Source organism: Accipiter gentilis, chromosome 31 (assembly GCF_929443795.1).
Source record: "Accipiter gentilis chromosome 31, bAccGen1.1, whole genome shotgun sequence".
Classification (NCBI taxonomy): Eukaryota; Metazoa; Chordata; class Aves; order Accipitriformes; family Accipitridae; genus Astur; species Astur gentilis.
The window spans coordinates 4,807,127-4,829,300 of record NC_064910.1 but is presented as its reverse complement, the minus strand read 5'-3'; positions in this window follow the sequence as shown (position 1 = coordinate 4,829,300).

Sequence of the window (22,174 nt, the reverse complement as noted above, 5' to 3'; positions counted from 1 at the left end):
AAGTATTATGGGATGCCATAAACTTGAACACTTGCAAGTCTTTTGAAGCAAGCATCCATCTGTAGTTGTCTCACGGCCTTGAATGCAAGTGATTCTGAAGAGGTCCTTCTTGTTCCCTTTTTTCATTCAGATTTTCCATTGGAAAACATCCGTTGGTCACTCAGAAATTTAGACTTTCTAAAGGGAAATATATAACCAAGAAAACACAGTTCTTTCCCTAGTTTGGTAAGACTTAATGGTATATCAGGAGGAGAAAATATGTTAGACTAAACAGCCGGAGAGGAAGGCAAGAGATCATTATTATTTTGCTGTTTGTGGTGGCACTCAAAGCAGGGCAAAGTGCTTAGCAAAGAACTTTGCAAGCAAAAGAAAGCATAATCTTTGTTGTCCACAGTTCACAGCAAACTATTTTCCAATACGGAAGAAAAGGGCTTTATATAATGTATGTAATGGTATGCTAACTATAGATAAACCATAAAGCCCACTGTCTAATGTGATTTAAATCAGAAACACAGAAGCTGAACAGCTATATTCAAATGTGCATATTCTAAACTACTGTACCTAATTAAAGTGAAGCAATGATTGTTGATGTGAATAAGAAAAAGACATGAAAATCTGGAAAAAGAAGTGTGCTTATGCCATTTTCATCCATCAGCCCAGTTTCCTCGTGTCGTGATATGGTTTTCCTTTTTTCTCAAAGTATTATGAATTTCAAAAAGGAAGACATGTAATGAGTAGTCTCAAAAAAATAGAGATAGCAAGAGTCTGCCAAAGGGAAGTCAAATGTGTGACATTGAAACTACATTGAGAGAAGATCACTGACTTCCTGAGAATTCTGTTAGTAAAAAACTACATGCAAGGAAGAAGCCAGACAGAAAAGAAAAAAAAAAAAAAAAAAAAAGAAAAGAAAAGGAAGGGAGAAAGACCTCTCTTCTCTCTTAAGAATGCAGAGTTATTTGGAAGATGTTTGCTCAACTAAGGTAAAAAGAGAGAGAAGAAAGAAGGACCCTGAAATGTTCCGAAAAGGCTCTCCACAGGTCAGGTAGGTCAGGTAGACTTGTTTTCAGTGACAGGAAGAACTATAAGTCATAAATTCCTCAGGGTTAATCCATCTAAAAAGTTCACGCTCCAGCTTCTGTATGAAGGAGAGTTTATTTTTTCACTTTGAAAATCAGACATTTAGATGAGAGAGCCAGGGGAACACAGAGGTAGAAGGGCAGAAGCTACAGTTCAGCAGCAGCAACGCTTTGAAAATATGTTTTGTGTGAGAGTAGACTATAGACTAAGACAGGAACGTGAACGCCTCTCTCTCCTCTTTCCCCCCAAAGCTAGCTTTTGCGCAAACAAATGGATGAGAGTTACAGTGATTCACGTTTGTCTGACCCCTGGAATATCAGGGTACGTAAGTGCCTCATGGGCTTATTTCAGGCTGTTGGCGGCTTGGTGGCATTTGCAGACCTGCAGGAGGGAAATGCCTTGCTTTTCCTCAACTTCTGGCCAGCTGTCAGCTCACCTATGGCCAGGAAATTTCCTTTGTATTCTACATTGTTACAGATTACTTTAGATCTACTGAGAGAATGAGTCTATTAGTGGTCATATGACATTATGGGGTTTAGTTCCCAGCCTTGTCTTTTTGTTGACATCTGTAACTAGCAATCTGAATTCTTTCTTAAGGAATACTACACTGGAGAGACATCTTTCTGAATGTAAAGAAAACAGCATAATCTTTAAAATGTCTAGCTTTAACAGTTAAATTGAAATACACTGCAGCACTTCTATGCCTTTCTGGCTTATTAACACACATTTTCAGCTCTCATTATTGTTGGATAAATTCAGCCTTGGTGTAACTTATTTTGACATAAAGCGATCTTTCCCAGGAATGCATTTAACCCTACGTGTCTCTAACGTGGATGAGGTTTTCTGCAGAAAGCTTCAGACTGATTCAGTGATGATACCTATGAATATGCCGTGCTTACACCACAAGGAAATCAGTTATTCTCAGAAGAAAGCTGTTTGGGAGAAGAAAAGATGGATGGGAAAAGGAGAAGGGGAAGTCTGGAGCAAGCGAGAGGAATAATGGAATTTGGGAAGGTTGTGAAGAAAGAATAATGGGTCTTTTTTTTCTCCTAGAGATTTCCTTGATGTTAAATTATTGCAGTGCCCTTAAATCAAGTGAGACAACCTTCAGGATGACCTGCTTTGGAATATGGCAGCCTGACTGCGGAGTAAAGTGTCTCAGCACGAGCATGTGACACTCACATTTTCTGCCAAATGAGAGCTGAAATTCAGAATATCACCTTTTCACATCTAAAGCAAAGCCATTTTTACCCCCATTACGTAGACATCTGTAAGAAGGCCCCCATCTCTGTAGTTTGTATTCATTATATATTCCTCTGTAAAATTGTTTCCTCCTGTTGACAATTCACGAGTCTTTTTCTAATCTTCCCTTAAGGCAACCCTCACTCTTCCCATTCACCTAGCAGTAAGAGACACACAAGTGCTGGAAGACTAAGACACGGTGATAAAAACTGATAAAGGTGATTCTGTGAAGCTCTGAATTAAAGAAGATTGAATTTTATGCTTCCCCCTGTAGATACATGCTTTCCCCCACATTTCCTTATAATACCTAGAGTTGCATTCAGTTGAATTACAGTTATGTTCAGAAAACTATAATGAAAGCATTGGAAATGTGTGGCAATTCATCAACATTTTCTTGAAAAGAGCAAAGATATTCTGCCTTGCAAAAGCTGTCAAGTCTTCATATGGCTCCTGGTATTTAGGAAGAGAACAGTCTCGCCTCTGGATTTCTCCACCGATGTTGGATCAAATTCCTTTCCCCTGTCTGGCTTCTCTGGTGGAATAGAGAGGATGGTTTGCACAATGTACCCAGCATGGCAGTAGGTTATAAATCACGTACAGAGACAGCATTATGTTGATTATTTTGCAACTGTCTGTGCTTGCCCTGGTCTCTTCTGTGGAAATCCCTTCGTGCGAACTTGTTGCTTGTGAACAGGGAGGAGCTCCTCAAACACCTTAATGCTGTCATTCATGTTCTCAGCTATCAATGTCTCTTTTTTGGCCAGTCCAGCCCCATCATGGCCCTCAGGCTGTGCTAGCACCAGCGTTTGTCTTGCTGGTCAAGGGGCTGGGTCAGGAAGCTCATCTTTTGGAGGGGGCTGGAAATAAAGCCTTCTTTTTGCAGAGCTTTTCTTCAACTTAGCCATTCTTCTGCTCTAGTTTGTCACCCAGCGCAGAGCAGGACGTGTCATGGGGCTGTGGAGAAGGGCGATGGTGAATAAACTTGGGACATCACAGCTGCGGTATTTTTGTTAGGAACCTGTAAAAATGGAACTTCTTCTTTTGGTTGCCAAACAGCAGCTAACAGAGTAACTGCACACACGAGATCTCGGCAGGGCATCATGGACTGAGCACCAAGGGTCCTCCCAGTGTGACTGCTGCCCAGAAACGTGCTCTTGGGCTGGTTCCAGTTGCAGTTGAGCACTGGCTGGCAGGGGTGCTGGGGGCCCGATGCACCGCTGGCTTCTTTAGCTAAAACTGAAGTCTGTGCAGGTTTGGCTTTATTCCTAGGAGGTCTAAGCTAGCCTGATAAAAACAAGGTCATACGCGTTTTCAGATCTTCCTGTGGAGTCACGCCTCTTCTTCCCCTTTGTGGGAAAGATGATAAGGAGGGCTTTGTGCAGAAAGGGGTTTCAGGCTAGCCTAAATGCTAAATATAATGAAGGCCACGTGCGAAAGAAAGCAATTGAATGCATAATATTAGCGTAAGTATAAAGAGGGTCTACGGTAAGGAGGGGCTGGAAGCGGTATCCTGTTGGGAGCAGAAGGGTCAGGAAACATCGCTGGTTTTAATGAGGTCCTGTTCAGTGGGTGACCTGGATGGCTTGCAAAAGCAGGGAGCGGATGAGATCCTTTCTGGAGCTGAGCGCAGGGAGGCTGATCTGCCTCCTTGGCTGTAGTGTGCAGGTAAAGTAAGAGCGAGTCCAGAGCAAAGCCGGAGGAGCAGCCCGGGGTAATTCTCTTTTATTAGGACAGGCACCAAAGGTAAGTGTTTTTGTAGTTAAGGAGACAGAACGACTTCTATTTTGCTTTCACATCCTCATAAGCCTTTGAGGCTTAAATTCACTGCACTCACTTAGCTCCTGTATGAAATGATTAGCATTTTTAAAGCTTAGAAAAAGGTTTGCTGAGCCATCTCTGGGTGTCAGGAAATTTTCTCCATCCCAACAGGCTAAATTTGCAGAACCAAGTGTATCATCATATTGGTGCGAGCAGTGGTCACGCTTGGCTCCCTTCACCACCACCCCCCCCCCCCCAGTTTTGCTTTCATAAATTAGGCCCCTAATCTTACGCACCGGTAATCTCTTGATTATTCTTGAGAGAGGGGAAACAGCTAGTATGCATATTCAACCATTACATTAAGCACGCTATAGTATTGATAAACAATACAGTCAATGATTAGACAGCGCGTGGCACACAGGCAACATTTGTGCTTCTGTTTCTGAGTGGAATTCATTGTTATTTGTGCTCTTTTTTGAGGAGAAAAAGAAAACCCAGAAACCTCCAGCTTTCTCAAGATCTTTTAGATTGCAAATGTAAATGTGGATGCAAAATCCATTTACAAATGTATATTGATAAATGAAGTGTTATTGAGGAATTAATTTACCTTCATGTCTATGTTACTCGGTATGTGAATTATAGTACTATAACAAAATCACTGAAAAAATATGTAGTCCTAATTATGAATAATACAGCAGCATCTGGGAAGCTTGGGTAGGTGCCAACATGAGAGCTGATGTCATTTTGGTTTAAAAGCTGGAACAGTGGTTTCTGAATACAGAACGTCTTTCTTGCATATTTTATAGCTCTGGGAACTAGCTATGTCAAACCCATTCAAAGCTTATGACTTGTGTAAATGTTCATGGCATGAATTGGAAGGTAAGATTTTTAAGAACATGGTTAAAGTTAATTGCTTTGGGTTAGATATCTCTGTACAAGACATTTAGCAATAAAAGAATAGAGGTGTTTTAGTGGCAGAAGGAGCATAATAACAAAAGACAGACTGCTGTCAGAGTGGTGGATCAATTAGGCAAGGCGATTCTAAACAATCATTTCAACTAGCTTGGTCTTTGCCAGGCAAAAATGCAAATTTTGATCATAGCAAAACCAAACAGCAATTTAACCCTATGCACAAAAGGCTACATCTACTCATGAAAGATCTTTGAATGTCTTTTTTTGCAACCTAGTCTGAAAGATATAATAACAAAGAAGAATTTTCAAGGAAGTAAATACAGTTTAATACTGTTTTTGTTGAAATAACAACCCACTAGCCTCATCATACATTATCCATTTCATAAAAATTACGTAGTTTTCTTAGCTGTATGAATTTCCAGGCATAAGCACAGAAATAATAACTCTCTAATAGTTAAAAAAAGTGCCTAGACACAGCGATTAGCAGTCGCAACAATCTGTAGGTCTGCGCAGTTTTGAAATAGTAAGAGAAAGCAAAACGTAGTGCAGAATATATAACTTGGTTACAGATCATGGCGTGGAACAGTGAAAGCCAAGTCAAACTGGTTTTTGTGCTTCCTGTAAATAAGAGCTGTGCCTTCCCTTCTGTGCACTTAATGGAAACCAGAGATCTGTTAATGATGATTACTCCAGGCGAAGTCCCACCCGTCCCTGTCCTTCCTCAGCCTTCATCTCTCAGATCAGCTCAGTGAAACCTGTGCCTGGAAAGTCCTCAGAGAACGTGTGTCCTTCTCGCCTGGCACTTCCTCCAGAGAAGAAAAGATATTTCTTTTCCAGCCAGGGCGTGATGGCGATGGCAGAGGAAGGCAGGCACACGGCTCCTGTTTACACCCCAGCACATGGTCCTGGAGGGGTTTGCGCTGGTCGAGGGGCACGTAGGGACTGGTATCGCTGGGCGAGCAGTGGGAGAAGGCAGACCCGAGGCACCGTCAGGGATGCTCCCTCCTGTTTTTCCAAGCTCCAGCCCGTGCAGTGAAACCAGAAGATTTGGATGGGTGTTATGCTTTTCACGATAGCAGAGGTCTGCTTATAGCAACAGTGCTAGCTGGTGTCATCGAGCTGTTAACAGCAAAAATAGTTTTAAAAAATGGCATGAGAAAGGGTAATTAGAAATTCGGAGTAGTTTACAAACGGCTTAAAATGCAGCATCAACAATGGCATTTTAGTCCTTTTAGTATTACCAAGCCAGCGCCACCATAGAGCCAAAAAAGTCATGTTGGATTTTTGGAGGTGCTGATGTGTGCAAGAATGCAATATACCAATTTAGTTTAAATAATTGTAGTCCTGACAGTATATAGGCCAAAAATACCACAGCTTGACTTTCTCATCCCATGCTGAGTTTGTAGGGTTGGTAGTTAGAAAGCAGATTTGTCCTTGTAAACTGTGCAGAGTTGGTAAGAAATCATTGAGAATATTCAAAGAACAAGAGGAACATTATGGTTTGCACTTTTCTGGCTAGAATCTTATTTTTATCCAACTCTTCTTATTATTATCTGTCCATAAAATTAAGGTAACTCCTCTCTATTTCTCCATACCAGTAGACATCTTTTTTGGATCTACCCAAACTATTTTGGCCTTGTTTATCACATTTCATCTTCACACAGAGTAAATGCAGGAGTTTATATACTTGAACTATGATCTTTTTATTAGCCAAGAAAAGCAGGATATGCTGTTTAAAAAAAAAAAAAAAAGGAAAAACATAACGGGAATATAATTACAATGATTAATTAAATCAAGTACAAGGAGTACTTAACTCTGACTTCTGGTAGCAGACATCTCAGGCTAAAAAACATTCCTGCAGAAAATCTCAGTCTAATAAAATTAGCTCTAAGTTCCTCTCCCTCCAACTCAATTATAACGAGTCCTTCTGAATTCTGGCCGTGTTGTCCCTGAAGAAGAGCACAGGGCTTCTGCTCACAGGATTTCAGCGACACAGCTAAGATAAATTTAGTTTTGCAAAAATTTGAAAAGGATATATTGTTGATTGAAAATTTTATTCATTTGTGTCTGCTGGCAAATGTAACACAGTGAAATGAGGTGCAAAATTTATTTGGTTAGGGACAGTACAGATGAAGTGTACAAAACAACTGGCCTAGCATATTTTTTAATATTAATAAAAATACAAAATTTACTCTACCCCTCAGCATGTTCCCTTTTCCTTTCCTACTGCCAGAAAGGCTAGATGCAATATATGGATACCTAGTAAAACTGCACATCTTATTATAAGGTGCAATTATATGTATAGCGTGACATGTCATACAGAAGTCTGCATAGAACAGGGAATAAAGAACCTGATTGAAGAGAATTCCTAAATACTGAAGATTCCTAAATACGATAAATTGTGTCTGCAACCAAAATAACCTTCTAAATAATTTTTACCGAATCAAGAAAAAATTGAACAAATACTCCAAATTATAATGGAGCTTCTTAGATACTCCAATGTACCCTTTACTATAAGATGCAGTCCATTCAAAAGAAAGCTTTCACTGTTCTTTATTATTTGATTATTGAGACATCTACTGTATATTTCAGTGTGAAAAAACAAAAAAGGCAGCCATTTGAAAAACAAATCTAGTCTGGCCACGACTTTCTGAAGTTGCCTTTCTCTTCTTTAAATAAATTTTTGTATTACTTTTAGTGTGTGCATAACAGCAATATTACTCTTGCTTACTCTTTGCATAGCATTTCCTCCTTACTTCAGGAACAACAGCTGCAGAATTACCATCATTCTTACTGTGTTTATGTCCAAGAAATTAAAAGTCTCTGTGGATCAGGGATAGTACAGAGCTATAGGCAAGCATGAGAACTGAAATCAGTACACAGAGATTGAAGTTATTTTAGTTCCTAGAGGCTTTGCATGTCTTTTCAAATATAAAATAATTCCTCCGTAGAAGCATGACATTTCATGACTAATTAAAATGCATTCTGCAGGCCCCGAGAGAGTTTATCTGTCAGTTTACTTACCTATCTTCAAATTAAAAAAGCCTTTAAAAATATGACCTCCTAGTGGATTTTAAAAGCCAAGGATATTCTAGATTTATATTTTTCAGGTGTGTAATAGCTGATCACCTTAAAAAGCCCCTGACATCTCTTCTAAAGTTGGGACTGTATAATATACAGTCAGGGATATCTTATAACATACTTATAGCTTGGGTAAAGCTCCCGCTCTACACAACTGTAACATGAAGGGAAGATTAAAGACTTAATTATTTGTATTTGTGCTTGCAAGGGAAAATAAACAAGTCACATCATACCTTCTTAAATAAAGTGTACACATATAATTCATACAGTGACTATAAACGCTAGACATATTTTATAGGCATTTATGTAACTTAAAATCACAGTTGGGTAAATTTAACTCCTAGACAAAATGAGGAGAGATAGGGATGATGGGAAGGAGGCAGAAATAAAAGAAGAGAGAGAAAAACAATGTTCGGGGTATGGTGATAAGAAACGGTCCTGCTCTGAGAGCGTGATGGACCAGCTCGTCGGCAAGTCCTGCCACTCTCCCATTGCCAACCAGGACGGAGGGGGCTGGCGCCCGCCGGCGTCCCGGCGCAGATTCAAGCTCGGATACGGGAGCGAATGCGCAGGCTGGAGGCGGGAGAATTGTCCCCGCGTGACCACCATCAGGTTACTGGGCTTGAAAGAGGATCCTGAAGCCAAGAAGAGGTTTATCCCAGGTGTGAACATCGCCCGTGGCAGCGGGAGAAGGAGAATGTGGGAATGGGAAGTGTTTGCTGAAGGGCAGCTCGCGCATCCCTCCCCTCCGTGGGACGTCTCACAGTTGCTGTGTCCTCTCGCGTCCTTGGACAACTGCTGTCCTACAGAACCCCAAAAAGTGGGATGCACACGTGCTGTCTGTGGGAGAGGTGAAGGCAGTCCCCAGCTGAGCTGGCCAAGTGCTCTTTTGGTTCTTTGCGGTCAGAGGAGGAAAAAATTACATGTATTCTGTAAAAGCATCTGTTCATATTGCTCCTCTCTTCCTGTCTTCTTGGAGACATCTCAGGGCTGTGTTTGAAGACAGCAGAGCCGTCTTCTCCGGGTGTTGAAATGATTTACGGGAACTCCGCCACAACTCAGCCCAGCGATGGCGTGACCGCAGAGGATGCCTGCAGCGGGGGCAGAACACCGTGGATGTTTAGTGAAGGAGAAACCAGCCTCGGTGTAGATTTTATCTTCTTCAGTGAATAAATAGCCCTTTCAGGAGCAAGATTTTACCAGTTCTTGGAGCATCTCCAGGAACAGGCTTCCATTTTAGCACAAGACACAGACTTGACCCTAGGGAAGGATTTTTTTCACCTGATATCTGATTCCTCTGCTGATTTCCGATTCTTCTGCTTGCCATTACAGCCGGTTCCTGCCAGGCCATGGCTTTAGTATCAACTCTTAAATTTGTAAGAATAATTTTGCTCTACATTGGTACTTTTAAGCCAGACACAGAAAGGACTTTTTCAGATAATTGGGTGGTGAAGCAGCCCTCACTGACATCCACATCTGTTGGCAAAATCAGACTTAGATGTTGACATTTTAGGTGGGATTCATCCCATGCACCTGAAAAACAGGCTGCTCCTATAAGCTAGTCAACTAAAGAAAGGCTGCTTCGCAGAGGGATTCATCCCATCCTAAGATGCATAGCTGAACCTGGAGGTATTGTCTTTCCCAACTACTAGGAAGGTAGCTGGATTGCTAAACGGAGCTCAGCATGTAGCTCAGGTGGTTGAAGGCAGCTGAGACGAAAGCCTTCCCCTAAGTGCAAAAATGTCCAGATACAGACCTGTGGGTAGGTATCACAACTCAACCTTCTTCTGAATCAAATCTTTCACGTTCTGTGTCTTTATTTCTTTTCCTGTAACCATGAAACCCACGTAGCCTCAGTGTGTTAAAGTTTCAGATCAAAAGACATCCAACTCTAACGAATTAAGAGGAACAGTGCAAAGACTGGCACATCTGCTGAGTTTCACAGGCCTTATTTTAGATCTGCTTTCCACTTACAGCTTCCTAGTGCAAGCTGCACAAGATGAAGATGTTTAATTGCCTGTCTTCAGCAGAGAATCAACTCAGATGAAATTATGCCGTCTTATATCCCCCAGGATAAAAGCCACCATCCTGCCACCTCTGAAAACCATCAGTATAGCTCTCGTAGGCATCCCAGCATGGACAATATCTCACCTCTTCAGCAGCTCCCCCTTTCTACCTCCTACTTTGTGCCTTCAGTCTCTGATCCTGTGCACACAGAGACTAGAGGAAAGCTACTTGAGAAAAAAGAAAACCCTCCAGCTTCCCCAGACTTCATCTAGATTGCTCAGTGGAGCAGAGCGAGCAGGAATGGGCAAACTCTTCCGGAAAAACTTTTTTGAAAGGAAGTTTCAGATATTTCATGTCTCTGCCCTCCTACAATATTATTAGGGAGCCCAGTGGGTGCCTCTGACTTTCTTGGGTGGCTCCTTAAAGAAGAAACTAGCCCCCTTTTCTCTGTAGCACCCTTGGGGATGGGGTCGATCCTCCTGTTCCAGAGGTCCCCCCCCCCACCGCCTGCCTGCCCTGTGCTTGCTTCGCTCCTCCTGGCCACGTGAAAGCTTTCCCACCCCATGGTGCAAGGATGGCTGGACTTCTCTCTACCAGGAGGTCCCTGCAGAACGGCCAGCCGTTGTTTCCTTGCTCCTCTGGGGGTGGGAGCACCTCATCCCCCCCCCAGCCCTTCGGGGAGTCTCGGGGACTGCAGTGTTGCTGTTGGCATCGTTTCCAGGAACTGGGCAAACTTTAATGATCTTTACCTGTGTTGGAGAGTTGAGCACGGAGAATGCAGGCTCTGAAAGAACGTCTCCTCTTTGATCTTGCACCCTGCTCTGCTGCCGAGCGTGATGTTATCCGAACCTTGGGCAAGGAAGATGGAGCTGGCTGAGGACGCAGTGGACTGCTTCTGCAAGAGCCCCTGGAGCAGAAAATAGAGTGTTACTTAGGATGGGAACAATAAGAAGTTTGTTTAATCAAGCAGGAGTTTGATTACAGCTCAGGTAATGATAATAACTTGAACACAACATTGTTTCCGTTTGGTGGACTGTGTTAATATTGGTTATGTTTTCTCACTGATATGTAAAAAATAGCTTATTTGTCTTGAAATGGCGATATGGCTTCTCTTATGGAATTAAATGTATGTTCATGGTTTTTTTCCAATATTTTTTTTTCACATGCAGAAAACATTTCTAAGAATTTGTATACCAACAAGGCACAAGAAACCATCACTGCGTGCTTGAACGAGGAACAGACAGAAAACAAGCCAAGTCCTTTGGGAAAAATTTCATGGCAGAGACTATTTCTGCTTGTTAGGATTATGAATTGCTTGGACAAGTAAATTAACCTTGGAGAGCATCGAGGAGGTTTGTATTTGTTTTTGGAAGACGGGTTTACTTCAGAACAAATGAAAGAATCAAAGCGATTACAGTAGGGACTATATAAGGGTGGCTTTTCATACAAAGCCTGAAAGATCACTGAGCCAGAGGGATCCATGGTTAGATAAGATAATATTTAGATGCCACACCTCAAAAATACAATTTCTAAACCAAGATATGTTCTGTACTGTACAAATGAAGACCAGAGTTCTTCCTTCAACAGCAAGAAGTTTGCTGAGTTTTGGATTTAGACTTAGCTGTCTCTCCATAGCACCCAGGCACTCCACTGAAGATGGACACCTCATTATTTGGTGTTGTGGACACACAGACCAAGAATGAGGATGAAAACTGATGGGAAATTAGGCACCCAGGGAAAACAAAGTGTTGGTCCAAGGGAGTCCTCTCACCGAATTCGGTAATTTGGATTGCTGTCTCACACATTTTTGTTTCTTGCGTGGGACACAGTATTCAGTATTGAGCTTAATTGATTTTTGCTGTCCTGTTGCATCCTCCTGGCTCTTCTCACTACTGCTGGGGTATGTTCGCACTTCACGGGCCACCGACAAATAGTCAGAAACTGCTGCCTGTGTACACATGGCAGGGTTGACGGTGTGTGTATCCTCAGGGGCTGGATCGGCTGTCCAGGAGACTGTTCTTTGTACAGGTACCTATACAGGAGGTGAACCCAGGGCTTTTTGATCTCTTGAGATGACCCAGAGCCGTGGGACATTGAATATAATCATTATCTGCTAGGTGGGCTTGTATTGTTTCTTGGTAAAGTCCCAGTAACTGCTTGCATACTATAATCCCTATCAGCCTTAAAATGTTGATAGTGATGTTCCCATGGAAAACCACGTCCAAAAGATCTGGTAATTTTGCAAAAAGTGAAATACCAGAATATTGCATTTGGATACTAATGGCAAAATGCTCTTCTGATGGAGACGCCAGTCCTTTACTAGACTAAAATCCATTTGCAATTAGAGTGAACGGTCAGAAATACAAAGCACACTCTCAAACTCAGTATCCTTCTAGCATGACTGAAATACATTCGGCATATATGCCATCTTGTGGTTCACACATTTGTATAGGATCTGGATCAAAAAGCCTTACATAAATTAAGCCTCAGAGTATCAACGTCACATGGCTGGACAAATGCATTATGGGCTTATCCCATCAAATGTAGGTCCCCAAAGCAGGGGGATTATAGAGAATGTTTTTATGAGTGCTATTACATAGAGAGGAAATAAATCCTGTGACTGTTAAAGTGTACAGCACTGTTTCATTGTCAAATGTAATAGACATTTTTTTTTCTTAGCTTTACAGACTTGCAATTTGCAATTGAAATATGCTTGGTAGCACTTGTACTAATAGTTCAAAGGAGACCATCACCAAAGTTGTTCATGTTTCTAATATGTTTCATGGAGGACTTTTGTTTGTGGTCCTGACTGCATGAAAATACTGCACAGAAAAGGAAACTCCTTGTCGTGGCCTGACCTTCTATTCATTTAGTTCATTATTCACCAGTTATAAAAATTCACTTTTAATATTTATATAAAATGTTATAATGCCAGATGTTGATGGTTGCAGTGTCATCCTGAAACACCTGAAAGCTAATCTAAGATTTGATGGTTTATTTCACTAAACACCATTATGATTATATTTAAATTCATACTATTGCTCTGCATTGTATAAAACAGCATCTATGTTCCATTCCTACACTATACACCATATGTGAGTTATCTCATTTCCTAGCTAATACTTGTGTCATGCACGGCAAGTGAAATGGAAGCTATACAAGAATGCACATGCTAAAAATTTACTTCTGGAGCCTAGAGTCACATAGCTCATCCTGATCCCAGCTGCATGCATAGCTGATTGCATTACTAGTATTGTCAGAGCTAGCAAAGTCAAGTAAATTACCTTGTGCCTCACAACTGAGTAGTTTCTCTCAAGGTATAAGGGTATGAAGCCTAAAGCTGTGATAAAAGTTGAAAACAGCTGTTAAGTGACATAACTTCTGTGCTTGCTTGACTTCCAAAGGACTGCATCACATCTCTGCATCGTGCCACTGCTGGGACCAGCAGAGAACTTAGATGGTTTGTCACATGCCACGGGATGTGACATGTCCAGCTATGGGACCGTGCTGTCCCAGCTCAAAGCATAACTGTAGGTAGCACAATTTTACAGAGACTCCTTTGGTGGGATTCGGTTTGAGATTAACACATTCGTCTGTAATAACCACTGTGCAGGGCACCTGCAAGCACACTGTTTTGGATCTCTCCTTACAGGCGATGGAGATGTGGTCAACCCAGCCGGTGGAGCCTGGAGCACAACTCAATTCACCCTGAAGTAGACACTTCATGTTTACTCACCTGATGTCTTCTCCATTGACTCTAGCGGTTAGGGGCTTAGTTCGGTTGGCAACATATAGGAACCTAGAGTCATCCAAGATGCCCTAAGATGTGACATGGGACATACAGGAAACCTGTGCTCTTCTAGACTGGCAGCTATGGCATGAAATAGCCACAGAAGCCACCAAAAGCAACGGAACCAATCCCCTAGTGTGCCGTAGACACCACTTGTATAGTCCTGGTCTTACCTTTGATTGATTCCTACCCTTCAAGCAATACCTATATTCAAGCTATGCACGTTTTGAGGTGGACACCTGCCTGTCCAGGACTTTCCCTTGGGCTCTAGCTCACGAACCCCAGCTTCCCACCTGTCTCCTCAAACTGCAGAGAGCAGACAGTAACAAGTGGGTGATTACAATTCGGGGGCGCAGCTAGCGCAAGCCACAGGCTGCAGGACTGGCTGGTTGGTAGAGAACCAGACTGGGAAGAACAACCGGCCACAAGCCTGCCAGCAGGAGTGGCTGATAAAATGTGCGATTAAAGCGAAGCAGTTTTCAGGGATGGCGTCATCCAAGTCGGCATCTGGGTTACAGAAGCTCCGTGTTCCCAGCCACGTATAAGAAACTGGTGTGGGCTGCGCGGTGGCTACTCCGCCTGCCAGTCCCAGGGGAGACAAAGACTGAGTCACATTCACAGACTGACTTGTCCTTGTGTTTTCTTTTTCCTTCTTCTGTTCTGTTTGGGTGAGTCTAAATGTTGGCTTCCACAGCACGGCCACCACCGTGAGAGTTTGCTTCCGAGGCTTAGTGGGGGATGGAGGGAAAGAAAAGAAGGGGAGAGGCTAGGCAGAACTCGAGGTGCTCTGCCTAAGCGTTTTAATACATCTAAAGAGAGGACTTAGTCCTGAGTGCCAGCAGCTACTGTCTGGAAAAAGGTTTCCACACATGGAGGAGCTGGAGCATCCTTAGCAGCTGTCCCCAAACCTGGAAAAATCACCTGGCAGCAAAACACAGGGAAATGCAGTACCGGCTCCTTTGCCCACACACATCTCTTCCAGAAACATCATGCATAAAACCTCTGAAAACAGAAACCGCATGCACTAAACAATATCTGGACCTTATTGTGTAGTTAGAAGCCAGTGACGATATGCAGACAATAACATCTTTTGCTAGTCGCCCACGAGGCAAGACTTCTCCATGTAGAAATATTAAACAATATTTTAAACATCCATTTAAAAGACATTTTTTAGTCTGTAAGTCCTCCCAGGCTTATACTGTAGACTTGAGGATTAAAAAACCGGCACATCCACCACCGCCAATGAAGTAGTCATTGCACTATATTATTGCTTAGTTTGGGGGCTATAATTAAACCATCTAAGTTCTCTGCCATGCTGTTCTTTGGATCTCTGTCTACTTGGTACCAATTGTATGTGGTCTCACTGAATGCCATTGCAAAACTCTCAGTTTGCTTGCTAGCAAAACCACAGGACTTCCCACCTGAACTTAACTAACGTCACGTCAATAAATACATTTCTTTGAGAAATGCTATTTTTAAATGAGATGAAACGACATTTACATCAGTTTAAAACAGGCCAGACTCCACGGATTTCAATAGGCTTGTTCTTACACTGTGCTATTAACTCCAGATAAGTGTTCTTACACTTAGGTAGTGACATTTAAAGTTGATTTGAATCAGTTAGATAAAAACTACAAAATTGGAGAACATTTGTGTGGAAGGCAGAGCTGAAAATACTGGAAAGAAAATGGCTCTAAAGGTTTCTAAAGCTTTCTTCTCTCAGGAAAAATTGCTTGTCAACAGTTGGTGGCCCAGCACTGCTTCTGCTTTCCCCGCTTGATAACCAGAGCAACGCACTAGAACCTTTAAAGAAAAAGGGCATTTTATGCTGAGAGTGCTTATGGTCCCTGCAAATGCCTACGAGGGAGCAGCCTAGAGGGGGGCAGAGAGATAGGCTTGTGCATTCGGGGCAGCATACGTGCCCGGTAAGGAAAAACAACATTGTAGACACTGTGGGTGGCTTGAGAGGGCGAACTGGGGCTGGCCTGAGCCTTGGATGTGAAGATGTGAGGGAGCAGAAGCCCTGCTCTCCCACAGCTGATGGGAGCGGATTGGATATTCAACCTAGGAACCGATGTGCTCAGTTTTATTCATTGGACCCAGCTTGCCGAAAACCGCTTCCTCTTTGTTTGTCCTGAAAAACTATCAATGCTCTATAAAGCTTAAAAGATAATGAGAGGCAATAAAATCTTAAAATATTGCTTGTTGCGTCTAATAACCAGTTAAAACACACATTTAGTTTTAAGACTGAAAGCCACTTTCAGCAGATGAGAGATATGCATATGAAGATGTATGGCATTAAGGATTGTTTTCCCTGATGAATAACCTCTGAAACAAATGAACCGTAAGATAATGCCACACTGTTGCTCCGTTTCTGGTCCTTGCATCAAAACAATTAGCGCTTAAGTAAATAAATCTCTTTTGCTATATAGATGTCCTCTACCTGATAGGCTTTTAAATGTGTAAAACTGGACCAACCATCTATTATAAACTGTGGTGTAATAACAATAAACTCTGCAATGCTTTTTGCAGTTGCAGTCATTGCAGATGACAGATGTGTTACAGCAGTGTCATTCTGAGAGTGCAATACATTACTTATTTATTGCCGTGGAGGAAATTGCTCAGGTAATTATTGTCTAGCTAATTAATCCAGGCTTTGGGGGGGAAAAAAAAAACCAAAGAAAAAAAACAAAGGGCAAAATACAGTAGTGTTGTGACAGGGAAAATTGTATTACATTCTTGGATATTGAGCTTTCCTCCAGCACTCCCTAGTAGCTCATTATAATGTATCCATACTTTCAGCCATTGCATACCAATGAAATAAGCATTTACCATTTCTGAGTACTTTTCGGATACAACTGTGTATCATTAGGAAACATGGGGCAATGTATAGCTATGGCACATCTGGTTCTTCTTCCCAGTCTTCTCCCCCTGACGAGATCCTCCTGGATACTGCCGTGGTTTAACCCCAGCCGGCAGCTCAGCCCCACGCTCGCTCCCCCCCGGTGGGATGGGGGAGAGAATTGGAAGAGTAAAAGTGGGAAAACTCGTAGGTTGAGATAAAGACAGTTGAATAGGGAAAGCTAAAGCTGCACGTAAGCAAAGCAAAACAAGGAATCCATTCTCCACTTCCCACGGGCAGGCGGGTGTTCAGCCATCTCCAGGACAGCAGGGCTCCAGCACGCCTAGCGGGGGCTTGGGGAGACACAAATATTCCCCCTTTCCTCCTTCTTCCCCCAGCTTTAAATGCTGATCATGATGTGATATGGTCTGGGATCTTCCTTGGGTCAGTCGGGGTCAGCTGTCCCAGCTGTGTCCCCCCCCAAACTCGTTGTGCCCCCCCAGCCTGCTCGCTGGTGGGGTGGGGGGAGAAGCAGCAAAGCCCTTGGTGCTGAGTGAGCACTGCTCAGCAATAACAAAAACATCCCTGAATTACCAACACTGTTTTCAGCACAAATCCAAAACGTAGCCCCATACCAGCTACTGTGAAGAAAATTAACTCTATCCCAGCCAAAACCAGCACAATACACTTTTTACTTTAATTCACTTCGCAGCGTCTGAGAGCTGAAATTACAAGGCATAAGCTTTTCTAATTCCATTAAGTTATAAGGAATGTTATAAACAACCAAGCATGGACAATAAAAAACGCAGCCTTATTTTTAAAGAGTTACAGAGGTTTTTTTTACATAATATCCATCAAATGCAGCTGGCTTTATGTAAGCACTTTTAAGCAGAATTGCCTCCAAATGTGCCATAAGAGCACATGAGCAGTAACAACAGATTAAATTTTCTGTACCTCAGAGAACGTGTATGCATTTGGCTTAGCTTGTACAAGCAGGCAGCTATCAGAGCAGGGGGGTGGCCAACAAAACAACCGTTCTGCCCCCAAATCTTGCTGCAAATCCTGCTGAGCAGGTCTCTTTCTTCCCACCTCCCGTAATCCCAATTATGACAAGATCTGGCTCTGGGCTCTGCTCTGCTCCCGTGAACTTTCTTGCCCTTTGCAGGCAGGGACTTCCAGCCTTTGCTGTGCCACCCTCTTCTGCTTGGTCAGCTCTGGGAAAAGAATTCAAATATTTGTGTTTGTCGTTATCTTTTTTAAATGCACGAGTCACAGAGAGCTCGAAAACAGAGCTGGCCAGCTGGCTAATTCAATTATTTCCTTCTTTCTAGAATCAGAGGAGGAGGGGAGCAAATCAGCCAAACCACATTTGACGAGCTTAGCCGGGGCAGTACAAGGGAAGAGGGAAAATCTCCCTTTGGAGGAAGGAAATCTCAGTTCCTTTAAAACCTGTGAAAAGCTGCATTATGTCATTTTAGTTGTGATGATTATTAAAGGGAAGTGTGGACGTGTGTAACTGCAATAACCAGGAGCGCAATGGAGATGAGCGCTCTCTGGAGCCCAGAGCCAGCAGATTCATTATACCGTGGACCCCTTTGGGAATCTGATTTCTATTCCAGTCGGTCCATGGTCAAATCTATTTCCCTGTGTCAGGATTTGGGGGCAGTCAGGGCACTAGCACACCCTTGCCACTGTGCACAGGCAGGGAATGTTTCCTATCATCTGCATAGCTCCAGGATTACTATTTTGGGATGAGCATTATGGAGATTTGGCAATGAGAGCACGCAAGGAAGATTTTTTTCAAGTACCACCTTATCTCTAGTTGCTTAGACCTAATGAAACTCTTTCTGTGACTGCAGCACTAAAAAAACGAGGTTTCCCATAGGAGGTGGGAGGTCCAGTTAGTGCCTTGATTTTCAGTACTACAGGGCCTTTCTGTTTGCTTCGCGTTGGTGCATTTCTTGTCTGAGGAAATCAGTGCGGTTTTAAGGATGATTTCTTGTCCTGCTATACTGATGTTCTACCAAAAGCTGGCTCAAGCAAGAACAGGCTTTCAAGAAATGGAAACTATTCATTTGATGACATTTCAGGCAGCCCACAGAAGTGCTAAATACCGTAGTATTTGGCAGTGCAAAGTTGGCCAAAGCGGCAGCTTTGGTTCCTGGTTGTGTATTTCTCAGATACGTATCCCTCTGTCTGTGGTACAGGCTGTTTGCCAAAATTTTAGGGACATGCCTCCTGATGCAGTCACTAGGTATCAAAAGCCTTCAGTCTCTTTCTTTGCCTCCAATTTACATATTTTAAGGCAGAACTGTCTTATAATGAGTATATCCCTTGCAGCGTATTCCTAAACAAGCACACGCAAACAACCCCTGGCAGATATTTATCTCTAGTCTTTGATGGGATGCCCTGCCATTGACATGCTGCATTTGTTCAGGCATTGTGCACGTTGTCAAGTTGCATCACATTATGTCTGCCTATGACAAAATAAAGCCTGGAAAATGTGTGACAGGACTTGAAAATATATTAATTGTGGATCTTCTTTTAAAGCAAAACGGCGCTGAAGTTGGTGAGATTTGGTCTCAACTTTCCATAATTTTCTTCAATTGCTTGCCAAGTTACGTCTATGGCAGACAATTCTCTATCCAGTCTGTTAGTCCTTTATTGTTATGTCTGTGGTTTATCCTGTATATCTGATTAATTCCCTTGTAATAATGACATTTCCTTGGTTCACTTAATCTCAGGAACCTTGCTTTTTTCTAGCAGAGAAAAAAATCGGTCTTGTCTCTGCATCAGTTCCTGTACATGTAAAATGAATTAGTGTTCTGAGACAAAATAGCTCTTTATGTGAAGTCTGAGGTAATCTACATCTTTGTATTAATTCAGCAGAAATTAAATGCACAGACTATGTCCTGTCTAACAATGGGAGAGGATATAAAAAAAGCACCTCAGCTCCTGCCTTAAGTCTCTGTTACATACATATAAAAAATCTTTCTGTCTTCCAGCTATGGTAGATCATAAATCATCTAGCAGAACCACCTGAGTCACCAGTCTCTTTTATAGGATACAAATTAAGTTATTTGTAATTTTTCTTGGGCCTTTTGATCTCAGATAGACGATTTTCATCTGCCTGGTGGCTGGATCCAAAGACTGGGCCATTTTCACAATCACGAGACTTGCACCCTCACAGTAAAATGCAAAAGTTTTTGGACTTGGTGTGGAAGCATGCTGTTTTATGGCAGAGTATATCCCGATAATCTTCCCAGACTGCGTTGGGAAATCAAGGCTTGCCTGTTTTGAAGTGTTGTCAGATTCAGTGTGGTTACGAGAGCATCTGAATCCCCCATGACTGGATGCTGGAATGAAAACGGCCATGTGCAAATGCCCAGACACAACCAGCTTCTTTCTTCAGAGTAGCAGGACCTGCTTGCAGAATTACTGGCTGTTGCACCTTCTGATTTGCTTTCACCATCCTGTAACTCTTAGAATAGTTATTCTCCATATATCAATAGTAAGTATTATAGCTCACAGGCTCCCTTCATCATTAGTGCACAGGAAAGATGCTCAGACCTATTTTAGATGCCTACCTTAGGGTACGACGTTTTGTGTCCCAGAACGGCTTCCTTCTGTCGATGAGTGTATGAAGTGAATGAAGATTATGTTGACTTCTCAATAGACATTTGTTTCACCAGCAGCTTTAATAAGTGGCATCTCTGACCATGATAATTACTGATGAAGCTTCATTGGTTTTAAACCCAGTGTGAGTCCCCCACTGAATTTTATTCAGTCTTGGAATTCCCTGTTCTGTTGATTTCTTGTCATTTAGCAATTTTCACATTATTTGGACAATCAAGTTCATCGTTGGTGACATCTGATGATCAGCTTGCCTGGTGTTCCAGTTTGGCAGTTTTCTTAAGAGTAGCGAAGGAAACAGTGTCGTGCTGCTACGTGTTCACTGCTGTCTGTACTTCTGCCAGTCTCTGGGCAGGGTGTTTGATGGTTCGTTGCTGCAAATCGCTCAGGGCATGGGATCAAAATACCATCTCTGTTGGTTTACCTCCAGGATCCTCTCTCTGGGGATGACAAGACCGTATTTTGCTAGTCAGGCTTTGGCAGTTGAGCATTCCCAGAAGCTGCCAAGCCTGTGCAGGGAGCAGTGTCTTACCTGACCACCCCTGCTCAGTTCACCTCCTTGGTCACAAGGAATTTGTTGGGCCACTCAGTCGGTTGGACTTTGTTATAATTCCTGGTGGGAAGGTACCTTTAGGAAGGGTTTTTCCTCTCGTTTTGTCTTACATCTCTCATATCGTCTTGTAGCTCATCGTTCCACCTTGTATCTTAATACCATGTGATTCTGCACAGTGTAACCTGCACTGAAACATCAACCCAAACACAGCCATGGAGCGCCTCCGTTTCATGACATTAACACTGTTCATTGCTGGCTACAGAAACAACAATCTCAGCACAGGTGACTTACTGTGTTATTTAATTCAGCAGTGATCCACTGAGCTATGCTTGAGAACAATCTTCATATCTCATTGCAAGTTTAAGACTATACTGTCCCGGTTTCAGCTGGGATAGAGCTGCTGGTTGGGGTTAAACCACGACCTATAGGTACAGAATGAAATACCAGAGTGCATGTTAAGGTTGTGGTTTTACCAGTACATAAAATTGAGCATGGCTGGTATTCATCTTACTTAACCGTTTCCTCCATACTGTCCACTGGGAACACATGGTGGTCCATGCTCTCCCCAAGACCAGCTAATTTATTCATTCCTTGAACATTAAATGTAGGCAGGTACCCTACAGTATACTTGAGGGATTTTATTCTTTTTGTTACAACAGGACTCACATCACCTCTATATGAACAACAACTCCACGGGCATAATAAAATCAGAATCTGCCTGCATCAGTATGTTAAAAATATTGGTGTCAGAGTTACCTGATCTCATAGATGCCTTCTCAGGATGCTTGGTGATGGGATAACTCTGTTATCTGTTCCACACACGCCTTCCAACATAACCAAGTATTGCTAAGTTATGCTTCTATTGCTAAATAATAACAGTAGTAATAAAAATAAAAGTGTCTTATTCAATGTCCAAGAATATTTATTAATCTTATTCTCATTTCTCTCACAAGAAAGCTGCTATTGTTTATATTCTTTAGAACTGAAATACTTCCCTATTTCCACGCAAATCATAATACGTACTATCCAGGTACATTTCTATAACTGCAAGTTGCAAAGCCACTGATTAGGCAGATCACGTGGGCACCAACCTGCATCTACTTCCATGTTTAACAGTGCTTAAAAAAACTTAATAAACGCAATGGGGACCTTTTCCATTTCACACATGTGACTGACTTAATTTTTTGTCTCCCCCGAGCCTGTTCTCAAATAGTAACTGCGTTGATTCTCCCTTTGGGTATGATCTTTGGACTCCACAGAAACTGGTAAACATCCTCAG